Source organism: Mus musculus, chromosome 14 (assembly GCF_000001635.26).
Source record: "Mus musculus strain C57BL/6J chromosome 14, GRCm38.p6 C57BL/6J".
Lineage (NCBI taxonomy): Eukaryota > Metazoa > Chordata > Mammalia > Rodentia > Muridae > Mus > Mus musculus.
The window spans coordinates 6151148-6165029 of record NC_000080.6 but is presented as its reverse complement, the minus strand read 5'-3'; the positions used below and the strand labels follow the sequence as shown (position 1 = coordinate 6165029).

The window sequence follows — 13882 nt, the reverse complement described above, 5'->3', positions numbered from 1 at the left end:
ATTGTAATGACTAAAAAACTAAATTAAATTCATGTTTTAGATCCATCCTTGCTTGCCATTTTTCCAGTTTAGACTAGCATCTAGCCTTTTAACTTTATGGCAATAGTTCATCAGAGACTGTATATACTGACTTAGTAAAATTAGTCATTGAATAGAGTTATAATGATTTTTCTCTTTTCTTCAGTGTGACCAGTCATTCTAACTCAATCTTAGACTGGTCTAATATTCAGTCCAATGTTAGAGATTCCTATATTCTAAATTACCTAGCAAAGTTAATTCAGAGCACATCCCTCACTTCCCCTAGATCCCTAACCTCAGAAGGATTGCTGGCCTTACAGCTAGTGGAAAAAGCTATTGAAGAGCAATTTGTCACTTATATAGGTTACTCCTTGCCCCTGCATCTGTTAATTTTTAATACGACTCATGTGCCTATGGAACTGCTATGGCAAAAAATTTCCTTTAATGTGGATACACTCAAAGATTTCTCCTAAATGTAATATCTTGCCATATCACAAAGCAGTGGCACAGATGATGATCACTGGAAGAAGACAGACATTAACTTATTTCTGCAAAGAGCCAGATATCATTGTTCAGCCTTTTAAGGGAACTATAGATAGCCACTACCCCCAAGATAGGTTGATAAAATTTTGAAATGTACGTGATGTGATATTTCCTAAAATGACTTCCTTACAGCCTTTATATAATGCTCTATTGATTTTTACTGATGGCTCCTCTAAAGGGTGAGCTGGATATATTATTAATAATCAACAAGTTATCATAGAGACTCCTGGCCTTTCGGCTCAGTTAGCCAAATTAACAGCAGTACTAAAGGTCTTTCAGTCTGTGCATGAGGCTTTTAATTTCTTTACTGACAGTTTATATGTTGCACAATCAGTACCCTTATTTGAAACCTGTGGTACATTTAACTTCAATATGCCGTCAAGATCCCTTCTCTCCATACAGGAGAGGCTTCTAAAAACGTAATTGATCATTGTCTGCAAGCATTTAATGCTATGAGATTGCCTAAACTTATTAAGACAGATAATGGGCCATCCTATTGTAGTAAAAATTTTATTTCATTCTGTAAGGAATTCGGTATCAAACATAAAACTGGAATTCCTTATAACCCCATGGGACAAAGAATAGTTGAACGTGCTCATTGCACCTTAAAGAATTGGCTTTTTAAGACAGATCAGGGGCAGCTATATCCCCCAAGGTCACCAAAGGCTCATCTTGCCTTTACTTTATTTGTTCCAAATTTTTTGCAAACTGATATTAAGGGTCAGTCTGCAGCGGATCGCCACTGGTATCCAGTGACTTCTAGTTCTTATGCATTGGTAAAAGGGAAGGACCCACTGACTAACGAATAGAAGGGTCCAGATCCGGTTCTAATCTGGGGAAGGGGCTCGGTTTGTGTTTTTTCACGAGATGAAGATGGAGCGCAGTGGCTGCCAGAGAGATTAATTCCTCAGATGAACACAGATTCTGAATCTTCTTACAAGTATCACCTTGAGGACTAAAATTCCTTTTTTGCTTAAAATTCAGCTGGAAACTGAAGCTCCTGGGAAAGCTGTTTTTCTGCTACTGTCTGAGCCAGCTCCCCCACAGGAGTCCAGAGACTAACCTTAGCATTACAATTTGCAACTGAATAAAGTACCTGAACTTCCCCAAACGAAGCAGGAATCTGGCCCCTCACCCTTCCTTCATAACTGAGTGCAGAATAGTAAAAATTAAACCTTGAGCAGAGACCTTTGTCTTGGTTCCTTTCTTATCTCTCACAGCCCAGCCCCTCTTCTCTTCCAGGTTTCCAAAATGCCTTACCAGGCTAGAACCCAGGCTGTGATCTGCTTGCCGAATACAACAGCTTTGTACATAGTTTATATCAAAATCAACTTATTCTATAGTCCAGACCTTACTTAATCAGTCTGACAAAAATTTTGCACGCTCTGAAAAAACATCATTCCATCCATCTTCTACCTTCCTCCTTGGACCATCATTCTCAGAGATGAGAAATTCTGAGGGAATCCTAATAGCCCAAAAGGTAGTCATCTTTGGCACTTGATCTTTAGGAAAGTAGGCAGAGTTCTGCCCCAGATCCTCTTTGCCTTCAACTTGTCTGGAAACCTTTGGTCTTACTTCTCCCTTCTCATCTTATTTGGACCTAGATTCCAATATTTCCACACAGAACAAAGGCTGAAGATTCTTAATGATACCTTGTGGTTTATTGTTTCTGTTTTAAATAGTAGGTAGAAATTCCCATGACCTCCCAAGACAATATGATTTACAATTTGAAAGTCAGTGACCAAATGCCCTATTGTCTCCTCCCTAGAGAAATCATGATTAAAAAATTAATAATAATCCACGGTGGTAGAATGTTGATTTTTTTGTTTGTTTGTCCATTTATTTGTTTTGGGGGTGGTGGATTTTTTGTTTTGTTCTGTTTTTTTGAGACAAGGTCTGTCAGTGTAACCCTGGATGGCTGGGGAACTTACAACATAAAGCAGGATGGCTATAAACACAGAGAGATCCACCTGCCTCTGCCTCCCAAGTGGTGGGATTAAAGTCCTGCACCACCATATCAGGTAGTGATGTTTTAATTGCCTAAACTATATCTCATAAAGCAAAGAAAAACAGAAGTCCAAATTGCCTCACTGTAAAGCAACTTTCATGATAAATTAAAAGCAAGGTACTCATCAGCTGACTGTGTTCTGTGTTTAGCACACTTTTGCAAAATTTAGAGAACAACTTATAGCCATTCAGAATTAACAATGAATATACGTGAATTTCAAATAAAATAAGAAACCCATTAATTACTCAGGAGATATTTTTGACACACAAAGCTTTCTGACCTTGGCTGAGATAATTCTTTTTTTTGTTGTTGTTGTTGTTTTGTTTGTTTGTTTGTTTGGGTTTTTGTTTGATTTTTTGGTTTTTGGTTTTTTTTCTGAGACAGGGTTTCTCTATATAGCCCTGGCTGTGCTGGAGCTCACTCTGTAGACCAGGCTGGCCTGGAAGTCAGAAATCTGCCTGCCTCTGCCTCTCAAGTGCTGGGATTAAAGGCATGTACCACCGCTGCCGGGCAGGCTGAGATAATTCAATGGCTGAATGTAGGAGACAGTTCTCATCTGAGTGTACCACCTTATGACTGACCATTAACCATGCCAGCTTGAAAGTAGAGCAACAATCTCCAGCCATTGAGGCATAATGAAAGATTTCTGCACTAACAGGCCAACAAAAGGTGCACACAGACTTGTTCACATTTAGAGTTTATAGCAATGTCCTTTCAGACCATCGATACCTACAAAATGCATATGAAAATCTCTACAGCACCAAGTCTAAAGGGGACTCCACCTCACAGGGAACATACAGAAGGGTAAAGAGGCAAACCAAGAATGGAAACCTTACTGCTCCCCATTGCCTTTCACAAGCCAACATCTCTTTCAAGCCTACAGAGCTTTTTCGCCTTTGAAAAATTAAGTTGGACACAAAATTATCTTGCTTATCACACAGCAACCTAAATGTAACTACCTGAAGTTCTACTCAGCTGACAGGAGAAGAGATACAAGAGAAAAACAGAGAATGAGTAAAGAGGAAAAAAATGTACCTAGACACTAGGAAGACAAACAAAATGGACCAAAGACATCAAAAAGATAGAGGTGAGGAAGGCGCTAAGATACAGGAGATCACTGTCAATCTACATGCCCTTCAAAGCACAGTCTTTGCCCTGAGTTGGGGCAGTGCCAGCACACCTCTTCAACTCTGACTGTCTTTCTGTCTGTCTGTCTGTCTGATTTCTGTCTGTCTGTCTCTCTCTGTTTCTCTGTCTGTGTCTCTGTCTCTGTCTCTCTCACTCACACACACACACACACCTCCTATTCTTTACATTTAAAGTTCTCATATCCACTACCCCCCTTCAAAAAATGCTGAGATTAGTGTATTGTCCTAAAACCACAAATTTCCTTCCACTAAACTGATTAATTAAATGCTCATATACCATGTTATTTCAACTAAATGAAACTTTCTACACTTTGCCAACTTTGAAGTGCTGAAAGCAATTTGGCACAGCTCATCTGAATGGCCTACTGTCACTAAAAAGAAGGAAGTAAATATACAGAAGATCATTAGGGAACAGTCCTAGTAGCAGTTTTTAAACAGAATATATACACATTGTGTGTGTGTATAAATATCTACAAATATAAAAATAGATAGTGATATTTTCTCAATGTTTATTTTTTGAGAGAGGGTCTCACTATGTCACCCAGGTTAGCCTTGATCTTTAGGCAATCCTCCTGCATCAGTTTCCCTGGTGCTGGGACTACAGGTATATACCATGATATTTGGTTATCTTAAAAAATGTATAAATGCATATATATATATGCGTGTGTGTTTATATATATGTGTATATATATATATATATATATATATTCTTACATGTATGTTGTACATAAATAATATATAACACTTGTAAGTGCATAGAGATTTTCTGGAAGCACCGCAAGAAAACATCACTTACGATTGCCTCTGAGAGGAAACCAGAGATCAATGGAAGATGGGATTTCTCTCATGGCTAGAATTCTTTCCTGTAGCCTCTTGTATTGTTAGTATGTGTGGGTTTGAATATGCTTGGCCCAGGGAGTGGCACTATTAGGAGGTGTTGCCTTGTTAAAGAAGGCTTGGCCTTATTGGAAGAAGTGTGACAGTGTGGGGGTGGGCTTGTAGACTCTCCTCCTAGATGCCTGGATGCTAGTCTTCTCATGCTTGACTTTGGAACAAGATGTGGAATTCTCAAATATTCCTATACCATGCCTGCCTGGACACTGCCATGCTCCTGCCTTGATAATATTGGACTGAACCTCTGAACCTGTAAGCCATCCCCAATTAAATGTTCTCCCTTTGTTGCCTTGGTCAAGGTGTCTCTTCATAGAAATGAAACCCTAACTAAGACAGTATGTCTGACTACATACATGTCTTATTGTTGTTTTGAGATAAGGCCTTACAAGATAGGCCAGGCTATAGTCAAATTTACCATCCTCTTGCCTCAGCCTTCTGAGCAGTATAATTAAAATACCCATTGCCAGCTTTTACAATGTTTTCAATAAGAGAATGCCTAGACACTTTTCAAATGTCTCAAGTAATGCAATGTCCATTTTAGTATGCAAATACTTTAGTGTATCATGAAATATTTACAAAAAGTATTTCAAACAAGGTTAATTACTTAAACTCTGGCCTTTTGTTAGTTTGGTTTTGAGACAGAGTTTGATGTAGCCCAGGCTGGCCTTTGTAAATGAGGATAGCCTTGCAGCACTGATCCCCTGCCTCTATGTCCTGAGCATTAGAATTCCAGGTGAATTCCACTGCACCTTTTTTCTATGCAGTACTGGGAACTAAATCCAGAGCTTCATGCATACTAGCAAAGCAGTATACCAGTGAGCTGCCTCCCCAGCCCAAACTGTTCTGCACTGTTCACTGCCTGCCAAACAGGGGCATGACCCCGGGGACCTTCAATGGGAACTAAAGTGAGTGGGCTTGTTCTAATGATAATATTCACATTGCAAGTATTTAATAACTATGCAGTCACTCATGAAAAGATATTTGTGTGTGTGTGTGTGTGTGTGTGTGTGTGTGTGTGTGTGTGTGTGTGTTTGTGCGTGCATGCTCGCGCATACATGTCACAAGAACATATTTGATGAGGTCAAGGTCAGCTGTCTTCCTCTTCTTCTTCTTCTTCTTCTTCTTCTTCTTCTTCTTCTTCTTCTTCTTCTTCTTCTTCTTCTTCTTCTTCTTCTTCTTCTTCTTTGTAGCCCTGGCTTTCCTGGAACTTATATTGTAGACCAGGCTGGCCTCAAACTCAGAAATCCACCTGCCTATGCCTCCCAAGTGCTGGGATTAAAGGCAGGTATCACTATGACCTGCAGCTGTCTTCTTTAGTCACTTTGCTCTTTAATTTTTGGACAAGGTTGATCCTTAATCCTGAATCTCTGATTGGCTTGGCCAACAACTCATGAGCATCCTCCTGTGAATGCCTATCCAGCACCTGTCTTTTATCAAATGTGGTAGAGGGGTCTGAATAAGAATGACTGCCCCCATCCCTGACCCCTCCCTAACCCAACTCCACACAAGCATGCCCCCAGTCTATGGAATGTAAACACTTGGTCCTCAGTCAGTGGCATTATTTGGGAAGGATTAGGAGTTTCTTTCTGGAGGAAGTACCTCACTGGGGTTGGGGGGGGGGCAGGGTCTTGGAGTTTAAAGCTTCACACTGCTCTCAGTTGGCTCTCTCTGTTCCAGGCCATCAGTTGATCATGCTGCAGCTTCCTGCTTCTACTGATATGCCTGCCTCATGCAGCCATACCTCCCTCCCAGGATGACCTCTTATTCTTCTGGAAGTAAAAGCCCCAAAACAATCTTCTATAAGCTCTGCTGGTCAAGGTATTTTTATCACAGTAACAAAAAGGCAACAAAGACACATGAGTACTGGGGATGGGACTCAGTTCCTCCACTTACACAGCAAGCACCTTACAGTCCGAGTCCTTGCTCCTCCCCTCAAATATTTTCAAGTTCTATGAACAACACACTCACCTGTGGGCCATACACCTAACTACACAACTCGATCAGGAGCACATTTGCACATCTATATGTAAGCATGTAGTATGTATAAGTGTGTGAATGCAGAACTAAACGCACTATTAGTAATCCTAACCCATCATACTTAGAGGGTCTTGATGTATCTTCAGGATGACTGAGAAAACACTGTTAGTGTGGCCTCAAAACCAACTAAGCCTTAGCCAAATCTGGGGCCTGTGCCTCTATTCAAGCCTCTCTCACCTTATACTCCTAGGGAGAAGATGAGGAATTATCTTCATTCTCCTAAGGGTGCTTCTCTTCTTACCTGGATAATTCCCAAAGACTAGGAACCCACTGTTACCTTTAGTAGCTCTACTTAAATTACCTCCTCCACAGACCTCACCTTCTCCCCTCAGGAGCAGTATATGAGCTAAGAGCTACCATGATGGGCACCACAGCACGAGGTACAGCCTGGAATGCCACAGTGATGGGCACCACAACACAAGTTACAGCCTGGACTGCAGGAGGTGGGCCGTGAGCCAGAGGCCCACCAGTCTTAGCAACTTAATATTCTGACTTCAGATTTGAGCACAAAGACATTTTTTATAAATACTGACTTATGAGCAAGTATAAAATGCAGATTTCCTGATATTCTGATATGAATATCAGAAGCAGTATTCTAAAGCTTGATAATTAGCCATTATCGTGGCAAATGTTTGTCAGAAAGTCAAACAGAAAACCAAAAAAACCCAAAAAACCAAAAACAAAAAAACAAAAAAACCCTTTAATCCCAGCACTCGGGAGTAGAGGCAGGCAGATTTCTGAGTTTGAGGCCAGCCTGGTCTACAAAGTGAGTTCCTGGACAGCCAGGGCTATACAGAGAAACCCTGTCTCGAAAAACAACAACAACAAAAAACAAAAACATTTTCTTAGATTTATTGTGGTCTTCATAAACATTCTTTATCCAAAAATTAAACAATACAATCTTTCAAGTTCATTAAGCCCACAACTTAAGAGTGCCCTCAAATTTTTTGTTCAATCTTCCTTCCTCAGTTCAATTTATACCATCCCGAATTTTTTTTCAAATGGCATGAATCTTACTAGCCGATATTGATATTAATAGGCATGGAATTTTGACCATTGCATATAAGTATATGATGTGACATTTTTGAAACCTGACGTTTTTCTCTTTAACTCACTTTTTCAGGTTTGTTTGTTCGTTTTGTTTTGTTATGTTTTATTTTTTCCCGAAACAGGGTTTTGCTGCATAGCCCTGGCTGTCCTGGAACTTACTTTGTAGACCGGTCTGGCCTTGAACTCAGAAATCTGCCTGCCTCTGCATCAGGAGTGCTGGTATTAAAGGCTTGTGCCACTACTGCCTGGCCAGGGTTTTGGGTTTTTTGGTTCGTTTTGTTTTGTTTTGTTTTGTTGAATAAGTTTTCACAAGTTAAAAGTATGGTTAGCTTTTGTTTTCAAAAAAATCAAAATTCAGAAAAATTACAAATGCTATGAATTTCAAATCTGTCTCCATTAAACAGTAGTTCCAAGATGTCTGAGTAAACATGGCTGAAGCAACCTTTGACTCTGGTAACTGAAGTCATTGTCATGTATACATCTACTGAATTTTAGATGCCAGCACACTCTCAAACAAACACTAATCCAAACTGTTTCCATGTAAGACTCCCATAAGCCTTAGGCAGCTAATTGTCATGAAATGACTGTAGATGAATTGCTTTTGCAAATCTGTTACTAGAGGGAGCATCCACTAATTTAATCATTTCCCTCCTCAAAATCTTGCTTTAACTCCTCTACTAACAACAGCCTAGGTGTTGAAGACTTCTATACTAAGAAGAACTTTAGAATATCTAAGTCCCTTAACATCCAGTAGCCTCTGCCTTCATTATTAAAGGAAAGCTCAACTTTGAGACTAATCAGCACAAAAATGCCACAAAAGCACTACCACACCCTGAAATACCCTAAAGAAATTAACTTGTGATGAACCACCATGGATGTCTGAGCCCTGCACTTTGAGGGAACCTGCAACACAGAAGCCTGGGCAGCCTGTGGGCACAGCACACCAGGGAAACTGACTGAGAGTCTCAAGCTGCTCAGCTTGCTGTGGGTGGGAAAGCACAGTGGCTGGCAGAATACAGCTTCCAGCAGGGCTTCCATAGCATGCAGCTCATTGGTGAACAACCAAATTCCCTTTAATTTTCCTAGGTGGGTCTGAAGTTCTCTATCTTTGTTGGGTCTTTTTGTGGTTTAGGTATCAGAGTAATTGTGGCTTCATAGAATGAGTTGGGTAGAGTACCTTCCGTTTCTATTTTGTGGAATAGTTTGTGAAGAATTGGAATTAGGTCTTCTTTGAAGGTCTGATAGAACTCTGCACTAAACCCGTCTGGTCCTGGGATTTTTTTTGGCTGGGAGACTATTAATGACTGCTTCTATTTCTTTAGGGGATATAGGACTGTTGAGATCATTAACCTGATCTTGATGTAGCTTTGGTACCTGGTATCTGTCTAGAAACTTGTCCATTTCATCCAGGTTTTCCAGTTTTGTTGAGTATAGCCTTTTGTAGAATGATCTGATGGTGTTTTGGATTTCTTCAGGATCTGTTGTTACGTCTCCCTTTTCATTTCTGATTTTGTTAATTAGGATGCTTTCCCTGTGCCCTCTAGTGAGTCTGGCTAAGGGTTTATCTATCTTGTTGATTTTCTCAAAGAACCAGCTCCTTGATTGGTTGATTCTTTGAACAGTTCTTCTTGTTTCCACTTGGTTGATTTCACCCCTGAGTTTTATTATTTCCTGCCTTCTACTCCTCTTGGGTGAATTTGCTTCCTTTTCTTCTAGACGTTTTAGGTGTGTTGTCAAGCTGCTAATGTGTGCTCTCTCTAGTTTCTTTTTGGAGGCACTCAGAGCTATGAGTTTTCCTCTTAGGAATGCTTTCATTGTGTCCCATAAGTTTGGGTATATTGTGGCTTTATTTTCATTAAACTCCAAAACGTCCTTAATTTCTTTCTTTATTCCTTCCTTGACCAAGGTATCATTGAGAAGAGTGTTGTTCAGTTTCCACATGAATGTTGGCATTCTATTATTTATTTTGTTATTGAAGATCAGCCTTAGACCATGGTGATCTGATAGGATGCATGGGACAATTTCAATATTTTTGTATATGTTGAGGTTTGTTTTGTGACCAATTATGTGGTCAATTTTAGAGAAGTTACCATGAGGTGCTGAGAAGAAGGTATATCCTTTTGTTTTAGGATAAAATGTTTTGTAGATATCTGTTAAGTCCATTTGTTTCATCACTTCTGTTAGTTTCACTGTGTCCCTGTTTAGTTTCTGTTTCCATGATCTGTCCATTGGTGAAAGTGGTGTGTTGAAGTCTCCCACTATTATTGTGTGAGGTGCAATGTGTGCTTTGAGCTTTACTAAAGTTTCTTTAATGAATGTGGCTGCCCTTGTATTTGGAGCATAGATATTCTGAATTGAGAGTTCCTCTTGGAGGATTTTACCTTTGATGAGTATGAAGTGCCCCTCCTTGTCTTTTTTGATGACTTTGGGTTGGAAGTCAATCTTATCAGATATTAGGATGGCTACTCCAGCTTGTTTCTTCATACCATTTGCTTGGAAAATTGTTTTCCAGCTTTTCATTCTGAGGTAGTGTCTATCTTTTTCTCTGAGATGAGTTTCCTGTAAGCAGCAAAATGTTGGGTCTTGTTTGTGTAGCCAGTTTGTTAGTCTATGTCTTTTTATTGGGGAGTTGAGACCATTGATATTAAGAGATATTAAGGAAAAGTAATTGTTGATTCCTGTTATTTTTGTTGTTAAAGTTGGCATTCTGTTCTTGTGGCTGTCTTCTTTTAGTTTTGTTGAGGGATTATCTTCTTGTTTTTTTCTAGGGCGTGGTTCCCGTCCTTGTATTGGTTTTTTTCTGTTATTATCCTTTGAAGGGCTGGATTCATGGAGAGATAATGGGTGAATTTAGTTTTGTCGTGGAATACTTTGGTTTCTCCATCTATGATAATTGAGAGTTTGGCTGGGTATAGTAGCCTGGGCTGGAATTTGTGTTCTCTTAGTGTCTGTATAACATCTGTCCAGGCTCTTCTGGCTTTCATAGTCTCTGGTGAAGTAAAATATACCTGCACAATTGGGAAATGTGGTGTTTTTTAGAACTCCAGTATAATGTGTAGCTGACAGTTGAGCTCTTCTGGGAGGGACAGCTGAATTGACATATACTTACCAGGCCTTTTTTCTTCCTTCCCTAAGTGTGAAAGAGTCCAATAGAAACCAGAACATGGCACAGACCATGACATGATCTCCCTCAAAGAGAAGTGCTGGAGGAGGAGCACTGTGTGTGCACAGGAAATACACCACTGTTGCCTCTCATCCCTAATAACCATGGCTGTTATGGGCTGTATGCTCCTCCATTATTTTGGTTTCTTTGGTATGAACAGGCCTTAATTTCATCTAGCCTCTGGCCCAGGAAGAGTGCACATTTAAAAGGACTCAGAGAAATGTTGAGACACATCAAGAGATGCTGGGTATCCAGGAAGAATCTGAGTGCAAATTTATCTTTTTCTAATGGGTCATCATCAATAATTACATGGAAATCAGTCAACAAAATTGTAAAAACTTGGATCCAAGTCTACAACATGTGTTCTGCTTTGACTTGGGAGGCCATATCCTTCAGACCCACACTCCAAAAGGAGAGTGTTGCTTAAATTTCTCCTGCAAAGATTGTTACCTCCAGGAACTGCTTTTCTGCTAAGTTGCCAAGGACAGCCACAGGCTGTTAAGTCTGTGCTACAAAATGAGCAGACTAAGAATTTTGCTTTGCACAATTTTTGTATTTTGATTTTGGTTTAAATTTTGATTAGTTTAGTTACTTGTTTTTTCTTGTTTTCATTTGAAGTTTTGTTATTTATTGGTTGTTTATTTGTTCTTGTAATTAATTTGATATTTTGGTAAGGCTAAACAGAGTACACACTGACTGTCAGCTTTCAGTTACAATTGAGTACATTGTATTTATTCTTAGGACTAACACAATGATCTCCAACTCTTTACTCTTAAGATCCTTGTTATTTCAGGTGTGATCATTAAATCCCACAGATATCAGACCCAGATGGATCTCTGCATTCTTCATGGGACTTGGGCTCCATAGTTTCTTCACAGCCAGACTGAACTACAAAGTCCATCATACATTCAGTGTGGAGAGTGTGTCCAACTCTCTGGATAGGAACTTAATGTTGGAAAACTTACCCATGCTGCATGCTTTTTGTCAAATATTTATCTATTGTGAAAATCCTGTGGATGATGGTGTTGAACGCATTAATGGCAAATACATCAGTATTTCTGTAATACCACTCATTAAATCAAAGCATAGTCTAAGGGAATAAAAAGCTGTCAGAAAACACAACAGTGTATGCTTCTGCTTTCCTTCAAATATACAATCACTGGTAACTGCAAGTAGAGATAATAATACCACAATCTTTTTGGGGACAGGTTTCTCTGTGGGTCCTTCAAAGTTCATTTTATTACTTTATGATTCACCTGTGTCTGCCAAAAGACATCATTCAAAAACGATGAAGATTGTAATTAGGTATCATCCTAAAAAGTCCTAACAAATGCCTTTATATTTGATATTTTCTTTACATACATTTCAAATGTTAAACCCTTTCCTTGTTTCCCCTCTGAAGATCCCCTTTTTCCTACCCCCAACCCTGATCCCCAACCTACCCACTCCTTTTTCCTGGCCCTGGCATTCCTCTCTAATGTGGCATAGAACCATCTCAGGACCAAGGATCTCCTCCCAGTGATAACCAACCAGGCCTTCCTCACCTACATATTTAGCTAGAGCCATGAGTTTCACCATGTGTTTTCTTTGGCCTGTGGTTTAGTCCCAAGGATCTCTGGAGGTACTGGTTAGTTCATATTGTTGTTCCTTCTATGGGGCTGCAAACCCTTCAGTTCCATATGTCCTTTCTCTAGCTCCTTCACTGGGGACCCTGTGCTCTGACAATAGATGACTGTGAGCATCTACTTCTGTATTGGTCAGGCACTGGCAGAGCCTCTCAGTAGACAGCTATATCAGGCTTCAGTCAGCAATTTCTTTTTGGCCTCTGTAGTAGTGTGTGGTTTTTGTGGTTCTTTATGCAATGGATCGCCAGGTGAAGCAGTCTCTGGATGGTCATTCTTTCAGTCTCTGCTTCACATTCTGTTCCTGTCACTCCTTCCATGGGTATTTTGTTCCCCGTTCTAAGAAGGATCAAAGTATCCTCACTTTGGTCTTCATTTTTCTTGATTTTTATATGCTTTGCGATTTATATCTTGGGTATTCTGAGATTCTGGGCTAATATCTCCTTATCAGCAAGTACATATCATATGTGTTCTTTTGTAGTTGGATTACCTTACTCAGGATGATATCCTACAGATCCATCCATTTGTGTAAGAACTTCATGAATTCATCCTTTTTAATAGCTGAGTAGCTCTTTATTGTTTAAATGTATTATAATTTCTGTATTCATTCCTCTGTTAACTGACATCTTGGTTCTTTCCAGCTACTGGCTATCATAATTAAGGCTGCTATGAACATAATGGAGGTAGTGCAGATTCAAGGCAATTTATATACTACATAGCCTATAAATCAATGTTGTTACTTGACTTGCAAGGGACACAGCAAGTCAGACTCATCTTTCATTTGGGGACAATAAGACTTGAGAATAACTTTCAGGATTTGTCAAGGGTAAGACAAGCTCAAGTAGAGGACAAAAAGGGGAAGGTGGCTGTTATCAGTCTGCAATCAGAGGACCCCCTAGAAAGGTTGTTATTAGTTAAGTGCTATATGCCTCTACAAATCCTAGTATAAGGGGTTAGATTAACCCTGCAATTGAAAACATTACCAAACCAGGAATGTGCTATGCTGAGCACTCACAGAGAGTTCGAGGAGCTGTCTAAGGCTCCTTTTACAGCAAGTAAAAATAGACAAAGAGATCAAATATCCTAATACCACAAGATGATAAAACTGACAACTGTAGATTGCACTCAGTATCAGGGAGTTTAGTTTCTTGTGCATCTACAGATTGTCATGCAACATCTGCATCAGGGACAATACATAAGGAGGTGGCTGCTCAATAGCATGACAAACAACCAGGAAGAGCCATAGCCTCTACCCCTCTGCTCTGGATGCCTAGACTTAAAAGTCTTAGTTTGTCACCACCTGTCTGAGGACTGCTAGCATCATTTCTTGCATATGTTTACCGTTGCACTTGTCTACCACCAATCAAAGAAAACACATGGTGGAACTCATGGCTCGAGC

At 39.8% G+C, this 13882-nt stretch overlaps 1 long non-coding RNA gene across 1 annotated transcript; it reads left to right on the top strand.

Annotated features, from left to right (window-relative positions):
• Positions 1 to 4942: 4942 nt before the first annotated feature.
• On the top strand, positions 4943 to 10904 carry Gm26991. The gene is made up of 3 exons (XR_874185.1): positions 4943 to 5516; positions 6289 to 6429; positions 10834 to 10904. It is a non-coding gene; the product is annotated as a predicted gene, 26991 (long non-coding RNA).
• Positions 10905 to 13882: the final 2978 nt, after the last annotated feature.